Source organism: Camellia sinensis, chromosome 1 (genome assembly GCF_055761805.1).
Source record: "Camellia sinensis isolate YWXY chromosome 1, ASM5576180v1, whole genome shotgun sequence".
NCBI classification, from domain to species: Eukaryota; Viridiplantae; Streptophyta; class Magnoliopsida; order Ericales; family Theaceae; genus Camellia; species Camellia sinensis.
This window is the reverse complement of record NC_138961.1, coordinates 18845937-18866087: the sequence shown is the minus strand read 5'-3', so window position 1 is coordinate 18866087 and position 20151 is coordinate 18845937.

Here is a 20151-nt window from a genome sequence, read left to right as displayed (position 1 = left end):
TCTTCGTCCGACTTCCCTAGAAGGTCGGTGAGAGTATCTTTCGCTCCTGTTGTGCTGAGGGGCTACGGGGATTATTTTCTGCCCTCCCTTCTAGGCATTGGCCGCTGGAATCGACGTGTCCTACAGCGGGAACGGTGGCTGCATGACGTTATTTTGCATCATGAAATTGACAACCGACTGCAGGTCTGCCAATTTGTTTGCCATCTCTTTTACCTCTTCGACCCTCCGTAGGCACCTATCCTTCCAAACCTGGAGGTCGTCCTCGTTATAGTATCCATTTCGATCTGGTTTCTTTAGTGCGTCATCAGTCTGGACGACGTTTTTCACTCCGTGATTCTGGTCACGAGTTTTTGTGTTGCATTCGTCTCTTGTGATATCAAGGTCAATAGGTCTCCCACTCCCAGCAGGAGTGTCGTCTCCAATCTTTTCCTTTTGTCCGTTACTGGCCATCTATTCTCCTTTCTTTCCCACAGACGGCGCCAAATTGTGTGAGTGATTTTTCGATCACACTGCCCAACTCAGTATTCAGCTGGAGAACACTAGCAGAATAGATGACACCTGGCTAACCTGCAACAGAAAGAGAAGATTCCAGCGGTGGTTCGTCCACCCAGGGGCACCCCGACGATCAAGTCAGTATATCTCTCAAAGATAATCAATAGTGTTAAACTTACTATTCAGAATATAAATTGCGTACCTTAGACCCACGGGGGTGCCTCTCTTTTATAGCTAACTCAATCATTTTCCCAATAGGAGCCTAGCTTTAATGGACTTAGGATTACTATCAATCTTGGACTCCCAGTAGGATTGGGATAAACTCCCTAAGAGTCTTATTTACCTTTATTTACCCAAGGGAATTCTGGAGGGTACCACTTCCAGCTCCTATTTGGCACTGTGGGGATATATTTTCTGAGTACCAACACGTGGCCAAGGTGACACCGACGTGTCAGCCGACGTGCCACGTGTCTTGGTCATAACGCCGAGGTGATCTCGGAGAGGCCGAGGTTATTTCCGAAGATATCGAAATTCGGGATAAGCAGGTAAGGGACAAGAGTCCTAGAATGAAGAAGGGACTCAACTTGGATAAGGATAAAGCTCCTAGCGAGTTTATCTTTATCTATTGAGGAGTCTAGGATAAGAATTGAGCTAGAGTCCATTAAAGCAATGCTTCTATTGAGACTAGGATGGAGTTAACTATAAAAGAAAGGCACTCCCATGGGTCTAAGGTACGCAATTTAGATTCAGAACAGTGAGTTAAGCACTATTGATTATCTTTGAGAGATATTTGATTACTGACTTAATCATCGGAGTGTCCCAGGTAGACGAACCACCGCCGGAGTCTCTTCTTTCTGTTGCAGGTTATTCGTGCTAATCCTATTCTGCCAGTGTTCTCCAGCTGAATACTGAGTTGGCAGTGTGGCTGGAGATTCACTCATACAATTTGGCACCGACTGTGGGAAAGAAAGGAGAATAGATGGTCAGCAACGGACAGAAAGAGAAGATTAGGGATAACACTCCTGCTGGGAGTGGAAGACCTGTAGACCTTAACGTTGAAGAGAACAACTGCAATGAAGACCAGAATCACGGAGGAAAGGACGTCGGCCAGGAGGGCGACGTACCAAAGAAAACAGACTAAAGAGGTTACTACAATGAGGATGACCTCCAGGTATGGAAAGAAAGATTCCTGCGGAGGGACGACGAAGTAAAGACCATGGCAAATAAATTGACAAACCTGCAATCGGTCGTCAATTTTATGATGCAAAATAACGTCATGCAGCCGCCGTTCCCGCTGCAGGACACAATGATTCCAGCGGCCCATGCCCAGAAGGAAGGACAGAAAACAATACCTATAGCCCCCCAACATGCCAGGAGCGAAAGACTCTCTCACTAACCTTCAAGGGAGGTTAGGCAAGGAGAACCAAGAAGGGAAAAATCTCGAAGGACACATCGCACCAAGGAGGCAGACCCTAGAGAACATAGGCATGTTCAAAGGCAAGAGTTGTGCTTCGAGGCGACCAATGGAGAAAGGTCAAAAAGGGCTCACAACGAAGCTGGAAGTAGTGCTCCTAAGAGACTGAAATCAGGAGATAGCCGAGCTCCTGGGCAGACCAAAGAGGACTTGAGAGATTACCTCAAGAGGAAGTAAGATCATGCCGAGGTAACTTCAACAGTTAAACTAAGAACACCATTCTCGATAGAGTTAGATAAAGTTGAGGTCCCAAAAAGATTCAGTATGTCGCGGTTCCAAGTATACGATGGTAAGTCGGACCCCAACTTTAACGTCGGATTATACCTGAACTCAATGGCACTGTATACTGGGAACGAGCTGTTGCTCTGCAAGGTGTTCCCCTCATCCTTCAGTGAGATTGCATCGGACTGGTTTCACAAATTGCCCAAGGAAAGTGTGAAGACCTGGGAAAGCCTGGCCGAGATGTTCGTGGCCAGGTTCGTGACGAACAAATTGTAGCCATTAAGGGTGGATGCCCTGATGGCTATGAGGATTAGTGAGGATGAAAGCCTTAGGGCCTACGCAAAAAGGTATTATGAGGTGTTCAGCCGAATACCCGATTGCAACCAAGAGGTGGCAATCGTGTCTTTCAAGAACGGCTTGAAAAAGGATTGCGCACTACGAAAGTCATTGGCAAAGACATTGGCAAAAAGCATGGAGGCGCTCATAGCTAGAATTGAGAAATACGCCAGAGCCGAGGAAGACACTCCAGGGATTAAGGCAACAAAGCAGGAGAAAACAAATGGCTCGCCGAAGCGAAGCCGAGGTAAGAACAGATCCAACAACCAAGAGATAGGGCTGAGAACTGCACAGGCAGTCACAACTGTATTTCGAATCCCAATTCACAAAGTCCTCGGCAAAATCCGAACCCAACCCTATTTCAGAGCACCAGCTAGGGTACCAGGAGAATTTATGGGAAGAAGCCTTGGTAAGCATTGTGCTTACCACAATGAAGATGGGCACCTGACTCAGGGTTGTAGAGCCCTAAAGTCACACCTGGAAGACCTAGTGAGGTAGAGCCATTTAAGGGACCTTGTAGATGAGGCCAGGACAAGGGAGGAGCAAACAAGACTTCCTCAAGCACCAGCAGCTCCACCTCTCCTAGCACAGTAACCACAGGCAGGCAGACCTCGGGTAGTCAATGTAATCCACTCGAAGGTCAGCGAAAATGAAATATGGGGAGAGACCTAGAAAGTAAAGCACCTGCAGCATGTATACCAGGTTCGGTAGAAAAGACCTCGGGCTGACGAGTATCAGGGACCGGTGGTGTCCTTTACTGAAGTCGACCTTAAGATGGTATAACATCCGCACAACGATGCCTTGGTAGTATCCCTCCAGGTTGGGGAGTGCCAAGTGAAGCGCATCTTGATTGACCAAGGCAGCTCCTGTGACATCATGTATGTCAGATGTTACAAGGAGTTAGGCCTTCACCCTGACGATATGGAGCAATCCAATGGCCCAATGGTCGGGTTCAATGGAACGCCGACATGGCCACTGGGCGCAACGAGCTTAGATGAGTAGGCTGGCACGAAAAAGATAAAGATAGAGTTCACCGTAATCGACACACCTTCCCCTTATAATATTATCTTGGGAAGGCCATAGTTGCATGCAATGGAGGCTGTTCCTTCAACATTGCATCAACTATTGTGGTTCCCAACAGAGCATGGGATAGAGGAGGTCAGAGGAGATCAACTGCAGGCAAAGAGCTGCTCCATGGCAGCAATGAAATCCACCTGCAGTATATGAGAACCAGAGAAGACAGAAATCGAAGACGAGGACGTGGAAGTCTTAGAGGAAGTCGGTAAGGAGCCAACCGAGAAGAGTGAAGAAGCACTGACGAAATCGTCCAAGAAGGGGATGAATAACGCTTCTTTCTTCTCGGCTCGGGCTTAGCCGAAGAAGAGGAAAAAGAGTTGGAAGCTTTCTTGAGAGCAAATATTAAGGTGTTTGCTTGGACGCCTTACGAAATGCCTGGCATTGACCCCGAGGTCACTTACCATAAACTGAACGTTGACAGGTCAGCCAAACCAGTAATCCAACGAGCAAGAAGACCGACGTTGATGCACGTCGAAGCGGTAGAAGATGAAGTAGGCAGACTTTTGGAGGCTAAGGCCATTCGAGAGATAAATTACCCGACATGGCTATTAAATACAGTGGTGGTAAAGAAAAAGAATGGTAAATGGAGGGGCTGCGTGGACTTTACCAGCCTGAACAAAGTCTGTCTTAAAGACAGTTTTCCTCTACCCAAGATTGACCAACTGGTAGACGCCACTTCAGGGCATGGAAGGATGAGCTTCCTAGATGCCTACAGGGGATACCATCAGATAGCCATGTACTTCCCAGATGAAGAGAAGACTGCGTTTATCACCCTAAAAGGGCTGTATTGCTACAAAATGATGCCTTTTGGGTTGAAAAACGCAAGAGCAACTTACCAAAGATTGGTAACCAAGATGTTCAAACACCTGATTGGCGGATCGGTGGAAGTTTACATCGATGACATGGTCGTGAAGACCAAGGAACCTGAAGGTCATTTGGCCAACCTGAAAGCTGTCTTTGACATCCTTAAAACATTTCGGCTCCGACTCAATGCATCGAAATGTGCATTTGTAATTGGATCTGGTAAGTTCTTGGGATACCTGGTGACCAGAAGGGGCATTGAGGCCAGCCCAGATCAGATTAAGGCCATGCTAGAGCTGAAGAGCCCGACGTTGGCAAATCAGGTGCAAATGCTGACTGGAAGGGCTGCAGCACTGAACAGGTTCATAAGCAGAAGCTCTGACAAATGCAAACCCTTCTTCAGCTTAGTGAAGAAGGCCACAGACTTCTTATGGACAGAAAAGTACGAAGTCGCCCTGGCCGACTTAAAGAAGTATTTGACCACGGCTCCGGTTCTCTTAAATCCAAAACCTGAAGAGGAGTTGTTTTTGTACTTAGCAGTTTCAAAGCACGCAGTAAGCGCAGTGGTAATCCAAGAAGAAAAATGGGAGCAAAGGGCTATTTACTATATAAGCAAAACCCTGGCCGATGCAAAAACCAGGTATCTACCCCTAGAAAAATTGACGCTGGCTTTAGTAATGGCTTCAAAGAAACTGAACCATTACTTTCAAGCTTACAAAATTATGGTGCTAACAGAACACCCTTTGAAGTCCCTGTTGCAGTAAGGAGATCTGACAGGAAGAATAGCCAGATGGGCAGTGGCCTTGGGGAAGTATGACCTGGAATACAGACCCAGAACATCGATCAAAGGCCAGGTCTTGGTTGACTTCGTGGCCGAGTTCACTCCATGAGCCATCTCACATCGGGATCCATCGAGCCGAGATGAACGACTTCCAAGCAATCAAAGAGGTGCCCAGTCGAGGGCAACAAAACAGAGGGAAGAAAAAAAACTAAGACCCTGAAGTATTTACATCAGCGACTCCTTTCGACTGCTTGTTGATGGGAGTTCAAATCGACAAGGAGCAGGGGCAGGAGTAGTACTGGTATCTCCAGATGGGCAGATACTAGAACAATCCATTCGTTTGGGGTTCAAGGCCTCAAACAATGAAGCAGAATATGAAACACTAATTGCAGGACTAAAACTGGCAGTAGCAGTAGAAACAGATAAGGTGATAGTTTTTTGTGACTCTCAACTTATAGTCAACCAAACAACAAGCAAGTTCGCAACCCGAGATGAACGTATGTCGGTATACGCAAAGGAAATAGGCAGATTGGTGGCCTTGTTTCAGAATTGCCGACTACAACAGGTTAGCCGAGATAATAATAGCCACGCCGATGCCCTGGCCAACTTGGCTAGTGCAATACGACCTGGAAAGGCAAGGACGATAATGGTCGATTACTTATCGGGCCCGAGCATCGAACCTCTGACCACAGAGCGTGAAGCAATGTGTGTGGACCTGGGACCAAGCTGGATGGATGCAATAGTAGCATTCCTTAAAGAAGAAAAACTGCCAGATAATCACAAAGAGGCACACAAGATCAGATTGAAGTCGGCAAGATTCAATCTGACAGCAGAGGGACATCTCTACAGAAGATCCTTCACTGGACCCCTTTTGAGGTGTGTACATCCTTCACAAATTGAAGATTTTTTATATGAAATACATGAAGGAATATGTGGAAGCCACGCTGGGGGCAGATCACTTGCCCATAGGGCCATTACCCAGGGGTATTGGTGGCCCTACATGCAGAAAGATGCAGAAGCTTATGTGAAGAAGTGTGAAAAGTGCCAAAGGTTTACACCTCTGATACACCAACCAGTAGCAGATCTAAACCCAGTATCCAGTCCTTGGCCGTTTGCCCAATGGGGCATGGATCTCGTTGGTCAACTCCCCCAGGCAACTGGACAAAGGAAGTACCTGCTGGTGGCAACAGACTACTTCACCAAGTGGATAGAAGCTGAATCCCTTGCCAAGATTCAAGATGTGGATGTGAAGAGCTTCATATGGAAGAATATCATCACTCGGTTTGCGATTCCAAGAGCAATAGTTGCAGACAATGGAACATAATTTGACAGTAAGCTAATCAAGAGCTTCTGTGCAAAATTCAATATCAAAAATTACTTTTCAACCCCAAGCTTTCCCCAAAGCAATGGACAAGCAGAAGTATCCAACAAAGTTATCCTGGATGGGATAAAGAAGAGGCTGCAGGCAGCAAAAGGAAAGTGGGTGGATGAGTTGCCCAGTGTACTCTAGGCATATCGGACTACGCCGAGAAGATCAACAGGGGAGTCCCCCTTTGCCATGGCTTATGGCACGGAAGTTGTCATTCCGCTGGAGGTCGGCATCCCAGGGATCAGAACCCAGGGAGTAGAGAACGAAACTAATGATATACTCTTAGCCTGAGATCTGGATCTTCTAAAAGAAAGAAGGGAGAAAGCTACAATTTAGCTCACAGCGTACCAGCAGCAGCGTACCAGAGCTTATAATAAAAAGGTCAACCCAAGGGAATTTCAAATCGGTGACCTTGTCTTGAGAAAAGTCGTCGGCAACAAGAAGGATCCCAGAGAGGGCAAGCTTGGCCCAAATTGGGAAGGACCCTACAAAATCATCTCGGTATTGGGAAATGGGACATATCGGCTTGAGGATAATGAGGGAAACGAGTTGCTAAGGCCTTGGAATACTTGCAATCTTAAGTTTTTTATCATTAAATTTTCTTGTTCTTTGTTATTAGCCGAAGTAATAAATAAAGCTTGATTTTTTCGTGACCGATATGATAGTTAACGACATTTGCAGAATGCATGTATAATGAGAACCCAAGTAGAACTTAAGTCCACATTAGGGGGCAGAGAGTTGGAAAACGGTTTTAACACTTGTTGAAATTTGTGAAAAATTTACAAGTTGAAATTAGACCGAGATCATGTTTAACACTTGTTGAAATTTGTGAAAATTTACAAGTTGAAGTTAAACTAAGGTTATGTCTAACACTTGTTGAAATTTGTAAAAAATTTACAAGTTGAAGTTAGATCGAGATCATGTTTAACACTTGTTGAAATTTGTAAAAAATTTACAAGTTGAAGTTAAACTAAGGTTATGTCTAACACTTGTTGAAATTTGTGAAAAATTTACAAGTTGAAGTTAGACCGAGATCATGTTTGACACTTGTTGAAATCTGTGAAAAATTTACAAGTTGAAGTTAGACAGAGATCATGTTTAACACTTGTTAAAATTTATGAAAAATTTACAAGTTGAAGTTAGACAGAGATCATGTTTAACATTTGTTGAAATTTGTGAAAAATTTACAATTTGAAGTTAAACTAAGGTTATGTCTAACATTTGTTGAAATTTGTGAAAATTTACAAGTTGAGGTTAGATCGAGATCATGTTTAACACTTGTTGACACTTGTTGAAATTTGTGAAAAATTTACAAATTGAAGTTAGACCGAGATCATGTTTAACACTTGTTGAAATTTGTGAAAAATTTACAAGTTGAAGTTAAACTAAGGTTTTGTTTAACACTTGTTTAAATTTGTGAAAAATTTACAAGTTATATATAGCCGAGATCATTTTTAAACATTTGCCGATATGAATGATTGGTGTATATAACCGAGGTATTTTACCCCGAGAAGATTACACAGTAAAGTACACATTTGAAGATATGAAAAATATTCCAAGTATGGAAACATATAAGAGTAGAAAAGAGAAGACAAAGATATAAGCATTCAGGAAAGGAAATTGTATTGACATTCAAAGATACCATGTCGGCCAAAGCTTACAATTGTTCCAAAAAAAGAAAAACAAAAGTACAGAATACAAAGGAAAATAACGTCAAAATTAAGACTCTTCAGCAACAGCAGATGGTTGGGTTTGAAGTTCAGAAGACTGCTGGGAGAACACCTCGGCAGCCTTCTCAGCCACAAGCTCGGCATCTATTTCCTGAATGGTTTGATCAATGCTCTTCTCGGCAAGAAGCACGTCCGAAGATGCCTTCTCAAGAGTAGCATCCTTGGGAACCTCCTCACCCTCCTTATCTTGAGTCAAGTGAAAGACTTGCTCATTTTGAGTAGGGGGCTTGGCCCCAGCAGCTTGCTGTGACTTCCTCACCAGAGCCTCTTCCTCAGACTCAGAATTGTCGTCGGATTGGCTTGGAGTTGGAGGGAATGGCAGAGGAAGGACGTCGGTGTTCCTGAGGGGCGAGTCATCGGGGATTTCGAGCTTTTTAAGTAAAGTCATCCAACCAAGGGTGAAACCATTGTTGTATGCCTGCTTTACTTGTTTCTCGTAATCTGCTGTAACGTCGGCCACTCCCTCATTATATCCCTTCTCGTCGGCGGCCTTGACTTCGGCCTCTTTTGTGGCCAGGGCATCTTGAAGTTCTTTCTGGGCCTGGGACATCTTTTCCTTGGCCTCTCTTTTTGGGCCTCGAGAACCTTCCTGATGGCCTCAGTGGATTTCGCTTTTTCTTTGGCTTCATTTTGAGCTTTGATAGCAGCCTCGACTTGATCCTCCAAGGTTTTCATCTTTGATTGCAAGTCTTTATTAGTCTTTTGCAGACTAGCAGCCTCCCTCTTCTTGTCGACCAGCTCCTTCCGATTCTCAAAGGCTTGCATTGAGAAAGAATGACCATGCTGGATGGCCTGAAAGTGAACAGAACAGAAGTTATTAGAAACTATCATAAGCATGAAAAGAAGAGAAAGAAATAAAACTTAACGAATAAAGAGACTTACTTGAAAAGAGCACTGGAGCATCAGAGCACAGTTTTCATATTCGCTCAGCTCGGTGTTTCGGTCAAGATCTCCGGGAAGAAGCAGAGCGGTACTAACGGCAACACCGACATTAATGTCGTCGGCACTATCGCTAGCCCTAACTGGCTTATCCTCCAGCGTGATTTGGGGGGCCTAGGGGGCATCGTGCTTTAGAGACCCCGAGGTGGTTGTAGCGGATGACCTCAGCCTCTTTGATCGGTAGACTCGGATGGTTGGGCCTCGGCAGGCCTCTTCTCGGCGGCAGAATGAGACTTATCACTCTCAGCCAATTTGGAGATTGGCAAGGTGTCCTCAGTGTCAACCTGAGTCGCCGTTGCCTTGGGTTGAGCCTTCTTTATCCTTTTTTGTTTTGGCTTTGGAGGCTGTGTTGGTACTGCCTGAGCGTCTATGGTGGATGGAATGTTGGCTAGGAGGTCTTTGGCGACTGCTTTTTGGCGACCTATCTTAACAGCAAAGACAATTCGTCATCGTCGTCGACGTTGAGATAGAGGGATCAGATATGAAACCGAGGTTGACGGCTACTCTGCTGGATCAGAGGTCGATCCTTGATCAGGTCGAGATATAGAGGCAGTTGGAGGAGTAGTGGCGGAAGGAAAAGACTGACTCTTTTTCTTCTTCTTTGGGATGTCGGGAAGTACCGACTTGTAGGTCGGGATAAAGTTAAGTACCAAAGGGGCTCTCCGTTTGTGTACTAGCAAATCCAATAGTTTCTTCAAGTCTTTGCTGGGAAAGAAAGACTAGCAGAAGCCCTTTGGTGGTTGAGGAAGAGCTGCAAAAAAAATAGACATTAGAAACAAACGAAGTATTGAAGACTTTAAAGACGAAGTAAGTATGAACACAGGGCTCTTACCATTACCCTCTACAAAAACTGTTTGAGGAAGAGGGTAGAGGTGAAGGTCCTCATCTGGAGTGAACTCACAGTTCCCCGAGGTAATAAAGTAATTATCCCCAGCTCCCTTGTTGGAGTCTGGGAGGTCGGCAACAATTTTGTACTCTGTAGACCTCGGTTTCAGGTAGTAAATATATCATGTGTCTTTTTTGAGGCCACACATGGTGTAGCAGTATTGGATGTCGGCTAAAGTAACCCTAGCGTTTTCTTGTTTGGCTAAGGCAATTATACCATTTATGATTCGGTAGGAATTGATGGCAAGCTACATTGGGTTCAACTTATAGTAATGGATTATCTCACAGAAAAGGATATTGAGTGGAAGTCGAAGTCTGCACTCGATAACGGCTATAACGGGAAAGGGCATAGAATCAGTTATGGACATGATAGAGTCATCTTCCCTAGCCAACCTTAGATGAACGTCGGTCGGGATGTCAAACTCTCGCCTAAAGTGCTCTAACTTGGTCAGGGTGTTTACCCTGTGCTACCACATATCCATGATATCGGCTTAACTGAAGGAGTTGGATTTTCAGAAGGGAGTGTTTTTTAGGGTTTTACGGACCTCGGCTAAAGCTTAAGAATACACAGAACCTGTGGGGGAATCGTTTTAGTTTTTCCTAAAAAATTTGTAGGTTCTACAAACAAATCCCAAACCTAGATCTATGGAAATGAAGATTGGAGGCACGAATCTGGAAGAGTCACAGAAAACAGAAAAACAAGAATGTGTTTCAGAATCAAGAACAATATTGAACTATCAAGAAACTCGTGACAAAATATGCATAAGGGCGCGAGGCCAAGAACAATGGCAGAAGTAAGAAAATTTGTAAAAAGTGTGTGCGTATTCAAGACACAAATTGGGCAGAAACAAAAGCGTACGGTAAATATGCTCGAATACATGATTCATAAGTCAAATACTTGAGCAAAACAGCAATGACAACAAATGATGAAGCGAAAACTTCTTGAAGAGCAACGAGCAATTGACTACAAGAGGAACAGTGGCTTACCATAAAATGTCAGGCCGATGTGGAAGTCGCCGAAGTCAGACAATGGTTGCAAAAACGACAGAACAGAGAAAGCTTCACCGGAGGAGAGGAAATAAAAGCAGTTACAGAGCTTGGAAGTCTAAAACAATGGCGTATTCTATAGAAAGAAGCTAGAGAGAGAGAGAGAGTCGAGAACTTGAAGGATGCAAAAGTGAAGAGACAGAGAGATAGAAAATTGATTTTTGTTAAAATGCAAAAATGGCGGCAAAAAGGTCATTATTGTGCCTAAAAGAGCGTATATGTCAGAACGGCGCACGCGAGAAAATTCGACTTACAAGCGCGTAACAGATACGCTCTAGTAAGGGGTAGGCACGTGTCCTAAATGGTTGGGTTATTATGCATAACAACTCATACGCATGAAGAAGCTCTTGAGATTCTTATTCTTAAAGAGACATGTCGGCCTGTATAAGTGATCTCGGTTGGGGAATTTTAAGCCGACATACTGATATAGCTTCTATCACCTCACGGTGCCGAGGTAATAGAACCTAGGGGGCAGTTGTGGGGATATATGTTTTGAGTACCAACACGTGGCTAAGGTGACGCCGACGTGTCAGCCGACGTGCCACGTGTCCTGGTCATAACTCCGAGGTGATCTCAGAGAGGCCGAGGTTATCTCCGAAGATATCGGAATCCGGGATAAGCGGGTAAGGGACAAGAGTCCTAGAATGAGGAAGGGACTCAGCTTGGATAAGGATAAAGCTCTTAGGGAGTTTATCTTTATCTATTGAGGAGTCCAAGATAAGCACTGAGCTAGAGTCCATTAAAGCAAGGCTTCTATTGAGATTAGGATGGAGTTAACTATAAAAGAAAGGCACCCCCATGGGTCTAAGGTACGCAATTTAGATTCAGAACAGTGAGTTAAGCACTATTGATTATCTTTGAGAGATATTTGATTACTGACTTAATCATCGGAGTGACCCCCTGGTAGATGAACCACCGCCGGAGTCTCTTCTTTCTGTTGCAGGTTGTTCGGGCTAATCTTATTCTGCCAGTGTTCTCCAACTGAATACTAAGTTGGCAGTGCGGTCGGAAATTCACTCACACAGGCACCATTCTTTGGCCGAAGAATTCTAGCCAAGTATACACCTCCAATACCACTCGAAAAATATCTTCAATCGGTATGTCGGGCCTAGCCAACGAAAGATCCTTGGATAGTTTTGTAACGCCCTGACCCTTTACACGTCATCGATATTGTCTACTTTGGGCCACGCCCACACAGATTTGTTCTTCCCAGTGGGTCACCCATTCTAGAACTACTCCAGCCTAAGCACGCTTAACTGGGGAGTTCTAATAGGGATTTCATCACTTGGGAAAAGGCCTCGATACTATATAAGGTTCTAGGTTTTTACTTTTATAGCCCATGAACTCCCCCTCCATTCCCGATGTGGGACACCGGGGTCTTATAATCCACCCCCCATAAGGCTGCACGTCCCCGTGCAGTAGCCTGCCAGCTTGCAAGCCCGCCCACATACACCGAGAGACGCCAGGGGCCCACACTCGGTACTCCGGAGAGTCGACTCTGATACCAAACTGTCACGCCCCAAAATTTGGACAATTAAATATTAAATTAGAACTAACCCCAATCAATATTCCATCATCCAAATCCTAGGGGTGAAACAAAAAAAAAAACTAAACGCCAACCAAATCATCCACCACAATTTCATAACTATCAAATACCTCCAACATTAAAGTAGCAACAACTAGTCTAAACAACTTAAATAAAGTACGGTTACAAACCATGCCAAATTATTCCAATACTAAAGTCATAAAAAATAATAATAATAATAAATACATAAACTACTAACAAGCCTAAGCTTAAAAAAAATAAAAGAAATCCAAGAGATATGCCCAAAAACTTTAGTTACTTCTCGTCACCACCGTAGCCTCAACTAATCCTGCAAAGGAAGCTCAGCTGCGCTCAAATAGAACGCACCCGAGTTGCCAAGAGACAAAACGGGTCAGTATACGGGTATACTGGTATGAGTACAAGATTTAACACCCACGTGTCCACCAGACACAGACAAAAATACATTTAATTCTTATCACGGGACAAGACAAGTAGTTCCAACCGTACCGAGACGAATGGGTAGTTTCCCGAAAAACAATGGCATTTAGTTTCTTGTCCGTACACAACGAAATATAAATTGATTATAGAATAGACAAAATAGAAATAAAAAAAATATGGTGGGTCAGCCCTGCATAAAAAGTTAGTAAGACCCACCATCCTGCAAAACAAATAAAGTTAGTATAATTTAATCATAAGTAACTTATTAAAAAAAATATAAAATTACACCGTTTCATACTTAAATAATTCGAATTGATCAAAACTCAAAGAACGAAAGTTGTACAGAATCAAATTTCCTATCAGCCAACATGAACGAATTTAACAGAAGCTGAACAGGTTAAGAGAAAAACTTGATATAAAAATCTAGACAGAACTCAATCGAAAAATCTGAAATTGAAAACGAACCAAAGCTGCCCTAAGATGATTTTTTTCGAAAAATTTCAAAACACGAAAAGTGTGCAGAATAATGTTTTACTTCAGTTCACGCGAAACCAATAAAAATGAGCTCGTTTCGTGGGTTAAAACAGCCTCTAAAATCTGCCTTGCTAAAATGAATCAAACCGACAATAATCAAGATCATCCGATTATGAGTTCTAATCGATCTTTTTAATAAAAAGATAAAACACAAAAGTTGTTTAGAATCACGTATACGTGCTTCTGCTCAAATTTCATAATTTATTAAGGTCGTTTATATTATAAATATATATTTTTTATCTTGTACATATCAGTACAATTCACACTATACTAATAAATTCATAATTAAATTCTTTGTTCCTTAACTCCACCACTTCGGCCCTCCCCTTCCGGCCTACACATATATCCCACGTGCCTCTCGTATACCTAACACCGCTCCGAAGCCAAACTTGCACGGGGATATCGTCCCGAGTTTGACTCACACTCCCCGGATGGTTAGCATATACGTATGCGCGCAAATCAAAGCACTCGTCTACTCATGAGAACGAGGCAACAATATATATATACTCAACATCTCACACATGAGAATAAACATAACAATGTCGAGCCTAAGGCATTCAAATAAATCTCATAATCCTCACTTTTTTTTTATACACTCTTTTTCACCATCACTCAAATAAAACAACAATCCATGGAGTCATGGTGGAGTATAAGGAATTTATCTATGGGTTCCTAATTAATTTTAAATTTCATATAACCATGAGTGTGATTACAACAATAAAATAAATTCATATAACAACCCTAAATTTGACATACCCAACAAATCAAAATAATCAAAATCAATCAATCAACTAAAAACCCTAAACCTTTCATACACAACTAAACAAAATAATTAAAATCAATCAATTATCTATAAACCCTAAATCTTACATCTACAACTAATCAGAATAATTAAAATTAATCTTTCATCTTTATGTAAAAACAAAATCAAACTAACATCAAACAAATAAAAATAAATAAATAAATAAAACAACGAATTAAACATAAATCAAAGAAAGTAAGTTTTGTACTCACAATATTATTTTAAAGATCAAAGAAATCTTTGAAAAATTAATGAAGCCACCAAAACAAGATCCTAACCCTAATCCTCCTTCTCTTTTCACAGCACACAGCACAACACTCTATTTTGATTTCTCTCTCTCTCTCTCTCTCTCTCTCTCTCGGCTCTCTCTCACGGCAGCCTCCTCTCTTGTAAGGCCCTGTGTCCCACATCGGGAATGGAGGGGGAGTTCCTGGACTATAAAAGTAAAAACCTGGACCCTTATGTAGTATCGAGGCCTTTTCCCAAGTGGTGAAATCCCTATTAGAACTCCCCAGTTAAGCGTGTTTAGGCTGAAGTAGTTCTAGGATGGGTGACCTACTGGGAAGGACAAATCCGTGCGGGCATGACCCAAAGCGGACAATATCGATAACGTGTAAAGGGTCGGGACGTTACAAATGGTATCAGAGCCGATTCTCCGGAGTATTGAGTGTGGGCCCCTGGCGTCTCTCGGTGCATGTGGGCGGGCTTGCGAGCTGGTAGGCTACTGCACGAGGACGTGCAGCCTTATGGGGGGTGGATTGTAAGGCCCCGTGTCCCACATCGGGAATGGAGGGGGAGTTCCTGGCTATAAAAGTAAAAACTTAGACCCTTATATAGTATCGAGGCTTTTTCCCAAGTGGTGAAATCCCTATTAGAACTCCCCAGTTAAGCGTGCTTAGGCTGGAGTAGTTCTAGGATCGGTGACCTACTGGGAAGAACAAATCCGTGCGGGCATGACCCAAAGCGGACAATATCGATAACGTGTAAAAGGTCGGGGCGTTACAAGTTTATTATGCCAAAACCAAATAAACTCAATAGCACCCATAAACACCATAGGGCACTGCCCAACCCGAGCACTTGACCAAGAGTAACAGAATATTATTGAATAATCCCGGAACGTTACGTGGTCATATTCCAAGTTAATCATCAATTACTTAATACCATGTTATTTCTCATCTCTAATATAAATCGTGGGCCTTTATCCCTCCCTATCAATCAAAAACTTATAGAACACTACGTATTCATATTTCGAAAATACTAAATAAGTAACAACACAAATTTGCATCAATCCATTCTTGTAACGACAGATTGAAAAAAATCATCTGTTCGATTGACTTTGACCAGACTGTCCCAAATGAACGTTGGCAAAATCACATTTGTTTTACAAAAAAAATTAATAAAAAAAAAAAGAGAAGTAAAGAAGATAAGTATGTTTTTGTTTTGTTTTCTTTTTCTTCTTTGTATCAATGTTTTTTGGTTAAAATTTTAAAATGTCACAAGTTTAATTGTATAAATTCATTTGTTAAAATTGATATTTTTAAATTTGTCATTTTTAGATTTTTCAACTAATATTCGTGTTCAATATTAAATTCTAAATGAAAACAAATTTTTTTGGAAGAATTAGTAGATTTAATTGTTATACTTGACTGAACAATTATTAGATATAACAGTATTGTTAGAAACTTACAATTTGAATTCCAAAATTTATTCACAACAAAAAAAAAATTGAATCTTATATGATTGAATTTATGATAAATCAAAAATTAATATGTATCATAGCTTATTATTATGAATTAAATTAAGAGATGCCCATGTTTTTTATTTTTTATTTTTAAAATAAAATAAATCTGAAAATCAAAGCAAAGAGAGAGTTTCAAACATTTTTTTTTTCTAATTATGCAAATTCAACTCTTTATTGGACTGTTTTTTTGGGGGGGATCCTCGTAAGTTATTGGACTTGAATAGTTTTTAATGTTGCAATATAATAGTTTTGAATAGTTTTTAAGGATTAAAATTTTAGTTTTGTTTGGTTTAGTTTTAAAATCATAATTTGAGTTTTGAGTTTTTAAAATGAGTTTTGATAAGAGAAAATTTGTTTGGTTATAAATTTTAAAATTTTTTTTAAATTTTGAGTTTTTGAGTTTGGAGGGTAGATTGGAGATGGGTTGGGAGGCCATTGGTGGTGTGGAAGCAATGAGGAGGAAGGTCAGGCAATCAAGGATGGATATTAATGCTAAAAAAATTAAAATAATTTAAAATTATAAAGATTTGTACTTTCAAATATATTTTCACACTTCTATAGTGACAAAACTAAATCTATTTTAGAAGCATTGATGGAAGGTGGATTTCTACTAATTCAATGGAGAGAGAGTAGTTCTCCTGATTCTTTTCTTGATAGAAGTGACATTGATTGGTGTAGAACACAATGTTTCGATTAAAATAGTTATATAAGATTAAATAAATTATTTAGTTAAAGAAGATAAAATGTCATATCTAACTCATAATTATTTTATTTTTTCTTTCACAGAAGTTAAAAAAATCTATCTCAAACGAAATTTTTTAGTTCTAGATTAAAATTGCAAAAAAAAAAAAAAAAAAAAAAAACTCAGATACAAAACGAACCCAAATATATGTGGAAGTTTCTCCATATGAGTTTCTTGGCAAGCTCTAGGAAGGGAGAGGTGTGACCATGGGCCAACCATGTCAGCATTAGGACATTTATTTTGCTCTGTTTTGTGTCATGATCTATCTCTCTGGTCTCTGTTTTGTGATTGGGGAATTTAACCTTATTTGATGTGTTCATTGATATATATATATATTTACCTAGTGATGTTGATTGCCGTGAAGAAATTCACACCATTGCTTCAGTGGTGGATTGCCCACAATATGACGACTTGTAAAAATTGTCAATAATTTTTTAATTAAGTATTAAGTATGATTCATATTTTTTTTGTAATTATATAGTTTGAATAGAAATATTTAATGATATAATTTTGTAATACATTAGAATTTTTTTTTTGGTAACACATGCGTTCCCCTCCTCAAGCTTGAATATTTTTTTTTTCAAAAATAATATTTATTTAACAAAATAAAACGTCTATTTTAAAATCATTTTTGCTGGCAATTTTTTTTTTTAAAAAAACAAATGGGATCTAAATATATGATTAATAATATTCAATCAATATGATTTTTTATATAAATAATTTACTTAAAAATACTAAAAAATAAATAATTTACTTAAAAAATACTAAAAAATAAATAATTTGAATCAATAAAATAGATTTGAGATAATCTCACAATATACTCACTGATCTAACTGATGAGCCAGAGCAAACTGTCTCCATATAAGTAACTCTTAGACCATCTCCAACGGTGAACCAAACCCAGCATCAGATTTAAATTTTGATGAAAAACCCACTTTTTCACGCTCCAACGGTTTCACCAAATCGATATCAAATCCAGAATTCAGCAAAAATGGTACCAAACTGAGTGCAGGCGAAGCATTTCACCAAAGCACTGTTCCTAACCGTTGGGATGGGAGGGACGGGTCGACCATCCGGTTGACCAACCGGTTAACCAACCGGTCGCCCCGGAGAAAGTTCAGACAGTTCACAAAAAGGTTCAAACCATTCAAAAAAAAAAAAAAAAAATTTTTTTGCCTAGGTGGTCGACCACCCGGTCGACCGGCCGGTTGACCACCCGGTCGACCACCAAAAGTTCAAAAAATTCAAAAAAAAAGGTTCAAACAGGTAAAAAAAAAAAAAAAAAAAAAAATTTTTTTGCTGTTACCGGTTGACCGGCCGGTCAACCAACCGGTTGCCCAGCGCAAATTTGATGAAATGGATTTGATGTTGAACCGTTGGAGCGCGAAGTATCAAATTAAGGAAATGACCCATTTTCGACTCAGATTTGGTGAAACATTTGCTACACCGTTGGAGATGCTCTTATGAGAAACACGCGCAACACATGTAATCCAAGCAGGGAATAACTTATTCCAAAGATATGCCAGTCTTCAATTATTTAAAAAATATTTATTTATTTATTTGTGTTCCTTATAAAGTTTAGTAAAGTATACAAAAATGATTGATTGGTACACATCACTTCTCCAACTACCACTTTATGAATAATTTTTTATTTTAAAGTTTAGTAACAACTAGCCATTATGATGATAAAAAATAAAATAAAATGGATATGGTGATATTATTATATGGGTATGGCTTACGTCTAGTCTGGAATCGGATTGGACCGTGTTGTTAGATCTGTGGAGGTTCATCATGGATCTCGTTTTGATAATTTGAAAGAACTCGTCGAGTACTATATGCTTGTAAAAAATCACGTTGATCGGATATCGATAACTATATGATCAAATCAGTTTCGTATTAAAAAAATTGGACGGTGAACAAATTAACGGTTGACAAAAAACTGTTTTGATCACATAGCTATTGATATCCGATCAACGTGATTTTTTATAAACATATAGTACTCGACGAGTTCTACACATTGAACGGTTCAGATTATCAAAACGGGACCTATGGTGGGCCTCCACGGGCCCAACAACACAGTCCAGTCCGATCCCGGACTGGACAGAAGCCATACCCTTATTATATAAACAAAACATATATCAACATTTTCATAATCACCATAAATCACAAAAACAGAGGCCATGGATAAAAATAATAAAGCAATGTTAGTGTCTTAATGCTACCATGGTTGGTCATGTTATTCTTACAGTGAATGTGTGTGTAAATTAAATGTATAAATAAAATAAATAAAAAAAAGCAAATAATTAAAAAAATAATTATATAAATTAAATTTCGAATTAAATGCTTGCAGAAATTAAAGTTGAGGCTTGTGTTCGATACAATCTCTTTAAAGTAGATTTCGCCTTCGCTTCGGTGCTTCGAGATTTAACAGCGTTTACTTCCCAAGAGACAACAACTAACACTTGATTTGCAGCACTACAAAATCAAGTCTGGCGAACTAAAAACTATGCTGTAACTCTCTTTTTCTTTTCCTAGAATTAAATGTAGAATAAATGCAAGAGCACTGGAGGAACATAAGAAGAATGAAGAAATTTTGAGGAGAAAATTTAATGCCAAGACTTGCTGGAATGGAAGGCTTTATATAGAAGCAATGGTGGCTTTTCTGAACAAGTACCAATAGGAAAAACCTGTTCGGAACAGGAACAGATCTGTTCAGAATAGAAACAGATCTATTCAGGTGGAAATTGCATCTGTTCGGGTGGACTTTTTGAACCTACTTGGATGTAGACCTTATGAACCTGTTCGGATGTGTTTGGGTGAAGGAAAAAAAAAAACTAGATCAACTTATTTTTGAATTTTGAAACCAAAATTAAAAATAAATAAATAAATTACAAATGTCTTTGGCCCAAAAAGATAAGTATTGGGCCGGACAAGTCCAACCCAACCTCACACCATGCATCTGCGTCCAAGCCCAAGCCTAGGCCTAGCTCGCCTGGATAGACGGCGGCGACAACATGCGTGTGGTTTTTGTTTTAGGTCCAATAAGTCTAACCCACTTTACCTATAACCTCACATTTTCATAAACTTGGGTACCCCTTGGGGCCCATTCCAAGTATCCCAAGCTAGAGTATATAAACCTATTCAAAACTTTAAGCCTTTCCAATATGGGACAAGCACATTTCACAAATATGTAGG